The sequence below is a fragment of the Schistocerca piceifrons genome, chromosome 2 (genome assembly GCF_021461385.2).
Source record: "Schistocerca piceifrons isolate TAMUIC-IGC-003096 chromosome 2, iqSchPice1.1, whole genome shotgun sequence".
Taxonomy (NCBI): domain Eukaryota; kingdom Metazoa; phylum Arthropoda; class Insecta; order Orthoptera; family Acrididae; genus Schistocerca; species Schistocerca piceifrons.
Window position 1 is genome coordinate 570,276,643 of NC_060139.1, and position 13,078 is coordinate 570,289,720.

Here is a 13,078-nt window from a genome sequence, read left to right on the forward strand (position 1 = left end):
AAACATCTGAGTGTCCCAGTCTATATCTGGTAAATTGAAATCTCCACCTAAGACTATAACATGCTGAGAAAATTTATGTGAAATGTATTCCAAATTTTCTCTCAGTTGTTCTGCCACTAATGCTGCTGAGTCGGGAGGTCGGTAAAAGGAGCCAATTATTAACCTAGTTCGGTTGTTGAGTGTAACCTCCACCCATATTAATTCACAGGAACTATCCACTTCTACTTCACTACAGGATAAACTACTACTAACAGCGACGAACACTCCACCACCGGTTGCAGGCAATCTATCCTTTCTAAACACCGTCTGTACCTTTGTAAAAATTTTGGCAGAATTTATCTCTGGCTTAAGCCAGCTTTCTGTACCTATAACGATTTCAGCTTCGGTGCTTTCTATCAGCGCTTGAAGTTCTGGTACTTTACCAACGCAGCTTCGACAGTTGACAATTACAATACCGATTGCTGCTTGGTCCCCGCATGTCCTGACTTTGCCCCGCACCCGTTGAGGCTGTTGCCCTTTCTGTACTTGCCCAAGGCCATCTAACCTAAAAAACCGCCCAGCCCACGCCACACAACCCCTGCTACCCGTGTAGCCGCTTGTTGCGTGTAGTGGACTCCTGACCTATCCAGCGGAACCCGAAACCCCACAACCCTATGGCGCAAGTCGAGGAATCTGCAGCCCACACGGTCGCAGAACCGCCTCAGCCTCTGATTCAGACCCTCCACTCGGCTCTGTACCAGAGGTCCGCAGTCAGTCCTGTCGACGATGCTGCAGATGGTGAGCTCTGCTTTCATCCCGCTAGCGAGACTGGCAGTCTTCACCAAATCAGATAGCCGCCGGAAGCCAGAGAGGATTTCCTCCGCTCCATAGCGACACACATCATTGGTGCCGACATGAGCGACCACCTGCAGATGGGTGCACCCTGTACCCTTCATGGCATCCGGAAGGACCCATTCCACATCTGGAATGACTCCCCCCGGTATGCACACGGGGCTTCCTCAGCTCTGGTTAACACCTGGCCTCTGTAGTCGTCATCCACGTTATCAGAATGTAACGGAAACACAGTGTCCATAGTCGTCATCGCCTAAGGCTCATGCACCAGGAAAAATGGCGTAAATCCTGTTATGTCTTGTTTGGCGGTGTTGTAGGCAAACATCACAAAAGGTAGCACCTCATCCCAGTTGTCCTGCTCAACATTGGCCAGAAAAATCTCCTGCGGATCGTATCGTATATCTTAATAAATCCTAAATATCCGGCCTCAGGTGTGTCATGGAATTTCCGTAGAACATCTAAGCGCATGTGTTTAGGAGTCACTGGTAGCCACCTCTTTCCAAACGGATCAGAGTTTTTGTTGCAAAGTAATCCATTAACTACTTTAAATTGTCCTTTCACATCCTCTGACCGATTTAAGGCAAGCATAATTTGAGATATCTTGGTGTCCTACTTCTGCTCAGCAGAGAGGTCTTGGAGTGTAGCGAAACAGTCACTATCTTCATCAAAGTCTTGATGGTGTTGTACAGGGTTTCTTGAGAGACAGTCGGCATCTTGTTGTTTTCTTCCACTTTTGTACACTATGGTAATGTCATACTCTTGAAGACGTAGTGCCCACGTGGCGAGTCGTCCTGTTGGATCCTTAAAACCTGTCAACCAACAAAGTGAATGATGGTCTGTAACAACTGTGAATGGCCCTCCATTGGGATACTGTCGAAATTTGCACTGGGCCCAGATCACAGCAAGACATTCACTTTCTGTAGTTGAGTAGTTTCTCTCGGATTTTGTAAGTGTCCTAGAAGCGTAGGCTACACCCTTCTCTTTTCCATCTGAAATCTGCACCATAACAGCACATATCCCATACCAACTGGCATCTGTGTGTAGTTCTGTTGGTACTCTCTCATCACACAGACCAAGTACAGTGTCAGTCGTCAGAGCTTTTCGCAGCACTTGGAGAGAATCTTGTTGAGAACCACCCCAGATAAATTTAACATTGGCTTTTAACAACTCTTGGAGTAGCCTGGCTTTGATGTAAAAGTCTCTGATAAAACGACGGCAATAAGAATATAATCCGAGGAAGCTTCTCACATCTCTAATACTTTTAGGAATAGGAAATTCTGTTATGTATCTCACCTTTTCTGGGTCTGGCCGCACACCTTCGTTTGACACAAGGTGTCCAAGTATTTTGATTTCTTTTGCTCCAAAAAGATACTTTCTCGTATTAAGTTTCAGTCCGCCTTTTTGGAGACACTTAAGAATGGCCCTCAGTCTTTTTATGTGTTCATCAAATGTCTCTGAGAACATTATAATGTCATCTAAATAACAAAGACACATCGTCCACTTCAGGTGACTTAGAAGATTACCCATCATCCATTCAAAAGTTGCTGGTGCATTACACAAACCAAACGCCATTGCCCGAGTCATACAGGCCATCAGGGGTGATGAATGCAGTTTTCTCATGATCGCCTCATCTACTTCGACGTGCCAGTGTCCCAACTACATGACCATGGCTGAGAAAACTTCGCCCCCTTCAGACAATCTAGGGTATCGTCGATTCGTGCAAGAGGGTAAACGTCCTTTATAGGTATCTTATTAAGCTTCTTATAATCAATACAAAAGCACCAAATGCCATCTGTCTTCCTGACAAGAACCACTGGTGACGATCATAGGCTTTGCGAAGGCTGAATGATGTCATTCCTCATCATTTTCTGTATGTCGTCGCGAATTATTCGGCGTTCCTTTGCTGATACACAATATGCTCCCTGGCTTATTGGATGATGGTCACCAGTGCTAATCCGGTGCTTCACCGTCGATTTGTCTAATTTGCACTTCGCCTGTGGATTGAAGCATTCAGAGAACACTTGAAGAATGGCAAGTAGCTTCTTCCATTGTTCCTTAGTGAGTTCTGGTGATAGTCTAGCTAAAAGATCTTGTCTCGTTGAGGTAGTGCTAAATTCGCCCACAGACTCGGCATAGGAGGTTCCTATGACACACAGCTCTTCTGCAATTAACGGTTCAGCGTTTGCTACACTCATGCGTCTTGGAAGGATATGTGGTTCTCGGCGACAGTTAACCATCCACAATTCACCGAATCCGTTCTTAAACGAGATGACAGAGGATGGCATGACCAAGTTATTCTTCAGTGGTATGCTTCTGTTACTTTCTACTACAAGGTCCATGGGTTGATGCATGGCATGACACATGAAAGTTAACTTTATAGCGATGACTGCAAGAATGATCACTTCATCCAGCACACATAGTCTCCACACACTCGGATGCGCATCTGCCTGTCCACAGTATCTCGTCTCGTCTAGCATAATCTTCGAGCGACCACACTCTATACTTCCCTGAGAAGCTTTTAAAAAGTCCCATCCGAGAATGACGTCATGACTACACTCTTGTAAAGAGATGAATTCTAATGGCTGTTTATGGCCACTTATACCCTTCCTGTAGGTTTTACATATTTCCCATTATCCACCTCCAGCAGAAATGTATTGTTGTCGACGAATACGGTTTTCTGCAACTGGCGACAGTACTTCTTCGAAATGAGTGAATATGATGCTCCAGAGTCCACAAGAGCTTGGGCTGGTCGGCCATCCATAAGGATACGGACGTAGTTTACTATCATTTTTGTAGTGAACGACGACGGAGAATTTTTCTCTTCGGCGGCCTCACCTCCAAGGAAGGTCGCACCCTTTAGTTTTCCAGGTTGCAGCGGCTGGGTGATCGGCTGGAACTTCTAAACGACAATGGAGAACTTGATCGGCGTGTTGGGGAGCGTCTTCTCCAGCGACCAGCTTGCGGCGATGGTGACCTATGTCGTCCTGATTTCTGACGCAGGCATTATCAAATATCCACCGCCTTTCTCGACAATAGCGCACCACATGTCCCGGACGTGCGCTGTGGAAACGTACTGGTTGATTATCCTGGGTCCTCCAGACATCAGTCTCCCTTGGTGCCCAAACAGGTTCCTCATGCGGCATTGTAGGAACGGACCTTCGCCTAGCTCTTGACTTTTTCTCCGTTTTAAAGGGAAATGAAGGACGAGACATTGGGTTCAATGTCTCTTCAACTTCCTCCCCTATGTTCTCTTGAAGCGTCTCGGTTTTTTGCTCGCCGTGCAATCCAAGTGCCTTCTGAACTTCCTCTCTCACTATTTGACGAAGAACACTTGTGAAGTCAAGTATCTTCCTAAATCACAGACATCGATACGACGTTTGGGAGCAGTTCAAACTTCTTGCGTGTAATTCTTTTTAGATGCATTGTCTCGATATACTGGCACCATTTTATGAAGTCGTCTGCTGTCCAAATCTCCTTCAGGAGTAGGGCTTGATACATGTCCTCAGCAACACCCTTCATGAGATGTGCAACCTTATCTTCCTCCATCATTCTAGGATCCACTATTTTACACAGCTCCAAGATGTCTTGAATGTAGGATGCTGTAGTTTCTCCTCGACGCTTTGCCCTGCTCTTTAATTTATCTTCAGCCTTGCACTTCTGTCTTTGTGTGTCCCCGAAATACTTGCGCAGTTCCGCCTGGAATAATTCCCAGCTTGTGAACTTCTCGACGTTGTTGTCTTACCATTGCTTGGCAGTGCCCTCCTCCTCCTCATCATCATCATTTAAGACTGATTATGCCTTTCAGCGTTCAGTCTGGAGCATAGCCCCCCTTATACAGTTCCTCCATTATCCCCTATTCAGTGCTAACATTGGTGCCTCTTCTGATGTTAAACCTATTACTTCAAAATCATTCTTAACCGAATCCAGGTACCTTCTCCTCGGTCTGCCCCGACTCCTCCTACCCTCTACTGCTGAATCCATGAGTCTCTTGGGTAACCTTGCTTCTCCCATGCGTGTAACATAACCCCACCATCTAAGCCTGTTCGCCCTGACTGCTACATCTATAGAGTTCATTCCCAGTTTTTCTTTGATTTCCTCATTGTGGACACCCTTCTGCCATTGTTCCCATCTACTAGTACCTGCAATCATCCTAGCTACTTTCATATCCGTAACCTCAACCTTGTTGATAAGGTAACCTGAATACACCCAGCTTTCCCATACAACAAAGTTGGTCGAAAGATTGAACGGTGCACAGATAACTTAGTCTTGGTACTGACTTCCTTCTTGCTGAAGAGAGTAGATCGTAGCTGAGCGCTCACTGCATTAGTTTTGCTACACCTCGCTTCCAGTTCTTTCACTATGTTGCCATCCTGTGAGAATATGCATCCTAAGTACTTGAAACCGTCCACCTGTTCGAACTTTGTTCCTCCTATTTGGCACTCAATCCGTTTATATTTCTTTCCCACTGACATTACTTTCGTTTTGGAGATCCTAATCTCCATACCATAGTCCTTACATTTCTGATCTAGCTCTGAAATATTACTTTGCAAACTTTCAATCGAATCTGCCATCACAACTAAGTCATCCGCATATGCAAGACTGCTGATTTTGTGTTCACATATCTTAATCGCACCCAGCCAGTCTATTGTTTTCAACATATGATCCATAAATAATATGAACAACAGTGGAGGCAGGTTGCAGCCTTGTCTTACCCCTGAAACTACTCTGAACCATGAACTCAATTTACCGTCAACTCTAACTACTGCCTGACTATCCATGTAAAGACCTTTAACTGCTTGCCAAAGTTTGCCTCCTATTCCATAATCTTGTAGAACAGACAATAACTTCCTCCTAGGAACCCGGTCATATGCTTTTTCTAGATCTATAAAGCATAGATACAATTCCCTGTTCCACTCATAACACTTCTCCATTATTTGCCGTAAGCTAAAGATCTGGTCCTGACAACCTCTAAGAGGCCTAAACCCACACTGATTTTCATCCAATTGGTCCTCAACTAATACTCGCACTTTCCTTTCAACAATACCTGAGAAGATTTTACCCACAACGCTGATTAAAGAGATACCTCTGTAGTTGTTACAACCTTTTCTGTTTCCATGTTTAAAGATTGGTGTGATTCCTGCTTTCGTCCAGTCTGATGGAACCTGTCCCGACCCCCACGCCATTTCAATTATCCTGTGTAGCCATTTAGGACCTGACATTCCACTGTATTTGATGAGTTCCGACTTAATTTCATCCACCCCAGCCCCTTTATTGCACTGCAATCTATTGACCATTTTTTCCACTTCCTCAAATGTGATCCTATTTCCATCACCATTCCTATCCCATTCTACCTCGAAATCTGAAACATTACTGATCGCATTTTCACCTACATTGAGCAACTCTTCAAAATATTCCTTCCGTCTGCCCAAGGCATCCCCAGGATTCACCAGCAGTTTTCCTGACCTGTCCAAAATACTTGTCATTTCCTTCTTACCTCCCTTTCGAAGACTGCTAATTACACTCCAGAATGGTTTTCCAGCAGCTTGACCCATAGTCTCCAACCTGTTTTCAAAGTCTTCCCACAATTTCTTCTTGGATGCTGCAATTATCTGTTTGGCTTTGTTTCTTTCTTCAACATAACTTTCTCTGTCTACCTGGGTTCTGGTATGTAGCCATTTTTGATACGCCTTCTTTTTCCTTTAACAGGCTGCCTTGACTGTATCATTCCACCAAGCTGTTTGCTTCATCCTACTTTTACACACTACTGTTCCAAGACATTCTTTAGCCACTTCTAGTACTGTGTCCCTGTACCTTGTCCATTCCTTTTCCAATGACTGTAATTGACTACATTCAACTAACTGGTACCTTTCTGAGATCGTTGTTATGTACTTGTGCCTGATTTCCTTATCCTGAAGTTTCTCCACTCTTATCCTCCTACATATGGACCTGACCTCCTGCACTTTCGGCCTCACAATCCCAATTTCATTGCAGATTAAATAATGATCAGTGTCATCAAAGAATCCCCTGAATACACGTGTGTCCCTCACAGCCTTTCTGAATTTCTGATCTGTTATTATATAGTCAATGACAGATCTGGTTCCCCTGCCTTCCCAAGTATACCGGTGAATGTTCTTATGTTTAAAAAAGGAGTTTGTGATTACTAATCCCATACTGGCACAGAAATCCAAGAGTTGTTTCCTGTTCCTGTTGGCCTCCATATCCTCTCCAAATTTACCCATAACCTTTTCATACCCTTGTGTTCGATTTCCAATCCTGGCGTTAAAATCAACCATGAGCAGAACACTTTCCTTGTCCTTTACTCCAACAACTACATCACTGAGTGCCTCATAAAAACTATCCATCTTATCTTGATCTGTCCCTTCACAATGCGAATATACTGACACAATCCTAATTTTCTTGCTAGACACTGTCAAATCTATCCACATCAGTCGTTCGTTTACATACCTTATTGCAAATACGCTGGGTTCCATTTCTTTCCTGATGTAAAGCCCTACACCCCACTGTGCTATTCCTGCTTTGACTCCTGACAAGTAGACCTTGTATTCTCCCACTTCTTCTTCTTTCTAACCCCTTACCCGAATGTCACTAACAGCTAAAACGTCCAGCCCCATCTTACTTGCAGCCTCTGCCAGCTCTACCTTCTTCCCAGAGTAGCCCCCATTGATATTAATAGTTCCCCATCTCATTACCATTTGTTTGCCAAGTCGTATCTCAGGAGTCCCTGGTTTGTCACTTAGAGGTGGGACTCCGTCACCTCCAAAGGTCCGAGGCATTTTGCTCAAATTGTTGCCAGCATCATATTTAAAGTACCAGGGAAGCAGGTTGCTAGGCTTACTTGCCCCGAGTCCCATTGGGTTTTACCCCTAACGGCCGAGGGACTAACCGGTGGATTTGGTAGTCTTTGCCGTATGAGCACAAAGGTGACCACGACTCAGAATATGTCCGAGATGCCCAGCCTTATTCCAAAGTAACTGGTATCCCGACTGTCGGGACCACTTACTTGGCCACTCATACGTTGCCCGTGGTTCATGAACTAGGACATGACTACAGGAACCCACACCATGAACCAAGTAGAAAAATACGTTAGCCAAACGCACGGTCTCATCCCATTTGTTAAATTTGGCTATACGCTCGTATACCTTCAGCCACTTGTTTGGATCTTGTCCATCGTCACCAGAGAGCCCGGAAGGATGTCTCGTGTGGTGGCACACAGTTCCTGTCATCGTAACGTCCTCTTCTTCTTCTCTCACCGATAGATTGCGATCTGTTGAATAGGGCTCGAACTCGGGTTTCTCGCCATGCAAAAGGTGGCTCTGTCATAGCCTGATGGGAGCCACTGTGTCGTCGATAATGTGCGGTATCACAAGTTCCAATACCCAGCGCCTCTACCAGAATAATGTCACGTAGAAGAAGGTGCAAGTAGATAAATGACGAACACTAACTTCACTTAACGAAGGTTTATTCAGCACTTGCACATACGAGAGCGCGGAGCTAACTGCCTCCGGCCAGAACACATATGGTATATATACAGTCACAGAACATTCCAGTACAATGATTCTTGACATTTTTGGATACTTCTAGAAAGTACTCGAAACGAATATATAAATTAAGATTTTACAGTTCAGGTGAGTTTTGAACTCACGACACTCCATGCAACACTCTAGTATCATAACCACTACACCTCGACATCCTTCTGAGACATTCTTCTCCTTCTTATTATTATTATTCTTCAAAGTAGGTGTTATAGGACCATTACTATTTGAATATTCTGAATGTCTCTCCTAAGAGTCGCCAGGCGCATTTTCTCTGGTGTTTTGGCAGGTTTTAGCAATTTCCTTTTTGGAACGTGTAGGTGGTTTCAGACCCAATAAATACTGCTCATCACATGTTTCATGCAACGCCCAGGGTCGAAGGAATGCGGCAATTTGTTTCCAGTTTCAAACAACATGGTTTTTAAATCGGATATTTACGTGCCTATTCTTTACAGCCCTAGCAGATTAGTATGATATGCGTTTTTCCATATATATTAGCAGGTCCAGGAAAGCACAAGCAATAACAGGTACCCCAGCAGCGACTAAGCAACACGCTTCTGCATGTAGGTAGCAATCTGTGCGGGTCAATACGGTGCCGTCGCTAGCGGAGAGCTGGTTATTGGTCGTGTTTTACTGTCTTGTTAACATATGTCAATAAAACTAATTAGCGGCCGCCCAGAAGAACGCGCCCGTGACATACTATTTTAAAAATCATGTTTTCTGTAAGATGAAACAAGCCGACGCATTACATCGACGTTGGGCCTCGCATGAAAGATGCGATGAGTAGCATGTGTTTGGGATTACTGCAGCTACATGTTGCAAATCCAAAACTGCAAATATCTGTCGAAACACCAGAGAAAATGCGCCTAATGAATCTTTGGAGGGACATCCTTATACGACTTAGTGTGCAACGCTGGAAGCTCCATGTGGCTAATCAGAATTGATACTGTTCCAGTGTATAAATTGTTATGAGATGCACGAAGACCCGATAAGGATCAAAGATACATGCAGCGGTTGGGAGTTGACCGACAAGATAAACAAATGTAGCATATTGAGTAAAAGCATGCGAAATATGCGTTATTGCGTGATTACTCTATCGCCTACTATGCACTGGAACGGTCATACAAAACTAATCGCAGATCAGGCTGATTCCAGACAGATTTATCAGAAGAATTGTCAAGACGCGTAGTCAATCGATGACACAGGTAGTTTACCAAACCTTCATTCGACCAATGCTTGAACATTACTCACTGTACAGACCGTATTATATGCATCATAAAAACTTTAAAATATGCATGCAAATACGCATAAAAATGCTTAAAAATGCATGAGAAGTGTTGAAATATGCAAGATCAAATAATAAAAAAAACATGGTAGTTACTGTGTGCATTATATCTGAAAGTCTAACCTGCGAATATCAGTTACGAGGAAGAGCACCGGCCACGCGAAAAATCGTTACATTTAGAAAGCTGATATCATTTTCTGAATACTTCAGTTAGAGGCTAGCAAGAGGGCCTTTCTAGGACTATTTTCTAAAAATTTGCAAAAGGGGAACACATACCTTGTTTGAACAATTGTTCCTTCTTTGTTATTATTGCCTAGCACAAGCGGATGCGATGCTTGTGAGTCGCAGCAGAACAAAGGATTTGTACAGGACCCACTTCCAGATATATTGCACGCAGATGGGCACGCTCAAAAACTTCGTAATACTTTATTTAAAAAACAACACACAATCACGAAATTTTTGAACGGCATTTACCTTTGATTAATAGCATTGTACCAAAATTAATTGTTTTTACATTTTTCTACTATTGTCAACATAAACGACTAAGTTCTGTTACAAATGTTCGGTAGTAAGATTGTGTCTTCGATCACTCAAACCATTTATGTAAGCAGAAAAAGATCGTTTCTTCGTCGACTAAGGTAACTTGGCAGTATTTCAATTTGGGTGCTATGATGATGGCACTTATTGTGCTTACTCAACATGCTTACATGGCAGACACACTGTCCATCTACCGAGCGAGGTGGCGCAGTGGTTGGACACTGGACTCGCATCGCATTCGGGAGGGCGACGGTTCAATCCCGCGTCCGGCCATCCTGATTTAGGTTTTCCGTGATTTCCCTAAATCACTCCAGGCAAATGCCGGGATGGTTCCTTTGAAAGTGCACGGCCGACTTCGTTCCCCGTCCTTCCCTAATCCGATGAGACCGATGACGTTGCTGTCTGGTCTCCTTCCCCAAAACAACCCAACCCAACTCTGTCCATCTGAGCCACTGAGGACCCAGATGAATAGCGTGACTGCAGGGACTTATCCCTTGCACGCTTCCTGTGAGACCCTCATTCCCAACTGTCTACAATCTACATACGCAATGTTCTAATAGATATTTGCCCATCCACTCATTATTCAAGCACACTAAGGTGACGTTTCCACTAAGAGTTCGGGCAACCTGTGCTCATTCGCACAGACGAAGGTCAATGGCCAGGTAACCATTGAACTATATATGAAGGTAGTAACTGTTCTCTAAAGAACAGATACCATTGATGGCTGTGCAGCGTCTGCCATGTAAGCAGGAGATCCCTAGTTCGAGTCCCGGTCGGGCACATATTTTCAGCAGTCCCCATCGAGGTATATCAACAACACCTGTCAGCAGCTGAGTGTTTCTATTAGTTATCATTTATTACAGAGAAGCTGCACGGTCATCAGTGGTATCTGTTCTATCGAGACCAGTTGTAATCTTCATATATACAAGATACGATTCGACAGAATATGCTTATGTGCTTAACGAAATGTTTGAGACTGTTAAAGGGACTTTATGCCGGCATACAATTTAGAAAAAGCAAAAAGTAAGATGAAGGGAACCGAGAGTTAAAGAAAGAGAATTGTTAAAGAAACAACTAGCTGTACTGGAGAGAAATATTCCAGAATTATGGAAGAATGTAGAGAAACAATCGAAAATTTGTCTTGAATCTTTACGATATTGCAATTAAAGGGTAACTGAACATAAATTACACTGCAAGAAGATACATGGTTAAATACTGAAAAAAAGTCCCATGCTACTTGACAGAGCGTAGAGGAACGATGCGGGAGACACCCATCGCCGTATTAGGCAAATTAATAATGGAGGTGGTTTGCCGTTGCCTTGTTCCGACCGTAATGGGGATGAATGATGATGATGAAGACACAACAACACCGAGTCATCTCGTGGCAGGTGAGAATGTCTGATCCCGCCGGGAATCGAACCCGGGACCCCGAACTCAGGAAGCGAGAACGCTACCGCGAGACAACGAGCGGCGCATGAAAGTGAAATGGGTTGGGAAGTCCAGGTGCTGTATGCAAAGCGTAGGGAAAGACATCAGGATTTGGAAATAACTGTTGCTGCATTTACGGATAAATTAAAGGAAACGATAGTTGAAACGAAATAAAGATGGTGGATTTAAAGACCAGTTCGGTGCCTGACACAAAGTTAAGTGTTTTTTGATTAAAAAGTGAGATTCACCATCAATTTATGTTCATTAAGAACTTCGATGGTGTGCTACCGACCACTTAATTGACCACGAAAAAAATATCTTTTGTTGTATAACTGTTAGAGTTTACATGTGCGTCAAATTAAATAACTATCTGCAGTTCGACAAGGCATTTTTCGAGCAATACTCATCACAGCAAAATTAAAGCCAAATATAAATTTCATTCTTGTATGGGTATTATTACCACAGAAATTACGAGACGTTGAAGAACTTCGCAGAAAGGATATGTTCCAGAAATACATCAGAAGTATTCGCATTTGCGAATATGTACAACCGTCTGCTGTATTATGGAGTGACGACAGTGAAAATTTGTGCCAGACCAAGACTCGGACCCGGACTTATCACTTTTCGCGAGCGGTTGCCTTGCCATTAGCCTAAGCACGACTCACGGCCAGACCCATATGTCGTCAACCATGTGTCTGCAACCTGCACTCGTATATTCTTTGTGTACCCTCCCTTACATGAGAGACATTTAAATTGAAAATCACTTGCTCATTACCAGCGGATAAATATGACATTGCAGTGCTTGTGTTTTTCAGAAGTGTTATGCAACGTTTCTTCGAACACGCATGCATGTGCTAGTGCTGGTTGTAGACACATGCTTGACGATGTATGGAGGTTGGGGTTTGCCCACTGGTCGCACTCGGATAGGCAAATGGTAAGACGACCGCTCGCGGTTACGGGAAATCCGGGTTCGAGTCCCAGCCCAGCACAAATTTTCACCTACATCTACATGATTACTCTGCAATTCACATTTAAGTGCTTGGCAGAGGGTTCATCGACCCACAATCATACTATCTCTCTACCATTCCACTCCCGAACAGCGCGCGGGAAAAACGAACACCTAAACCTTTCTGTTCGAGCTCTGATTTCTCTTATTTTATTTTGATGATCATTCCTACCTATGTAGGTTGGGCTCAACAAAATATTTTCGCATTCGGAGGAGAAAGTTGCTGACTGAAATTTCGTAAATAGATTTCGCCGTGACGAAAAACGTCTTTACTATAATGACTTCCATCCCAACTCGCGTATCATATCTGCCACACTCTCTCCCCTATTACGTGATAATACAAAACGAGCTGCCCTTTTTTGCACCCTTTCGATGTCCTCCGTCAATTCCACCTGGTAAGGATCCCACACAGCGCAGCAATATTCTAACAGAGGACGA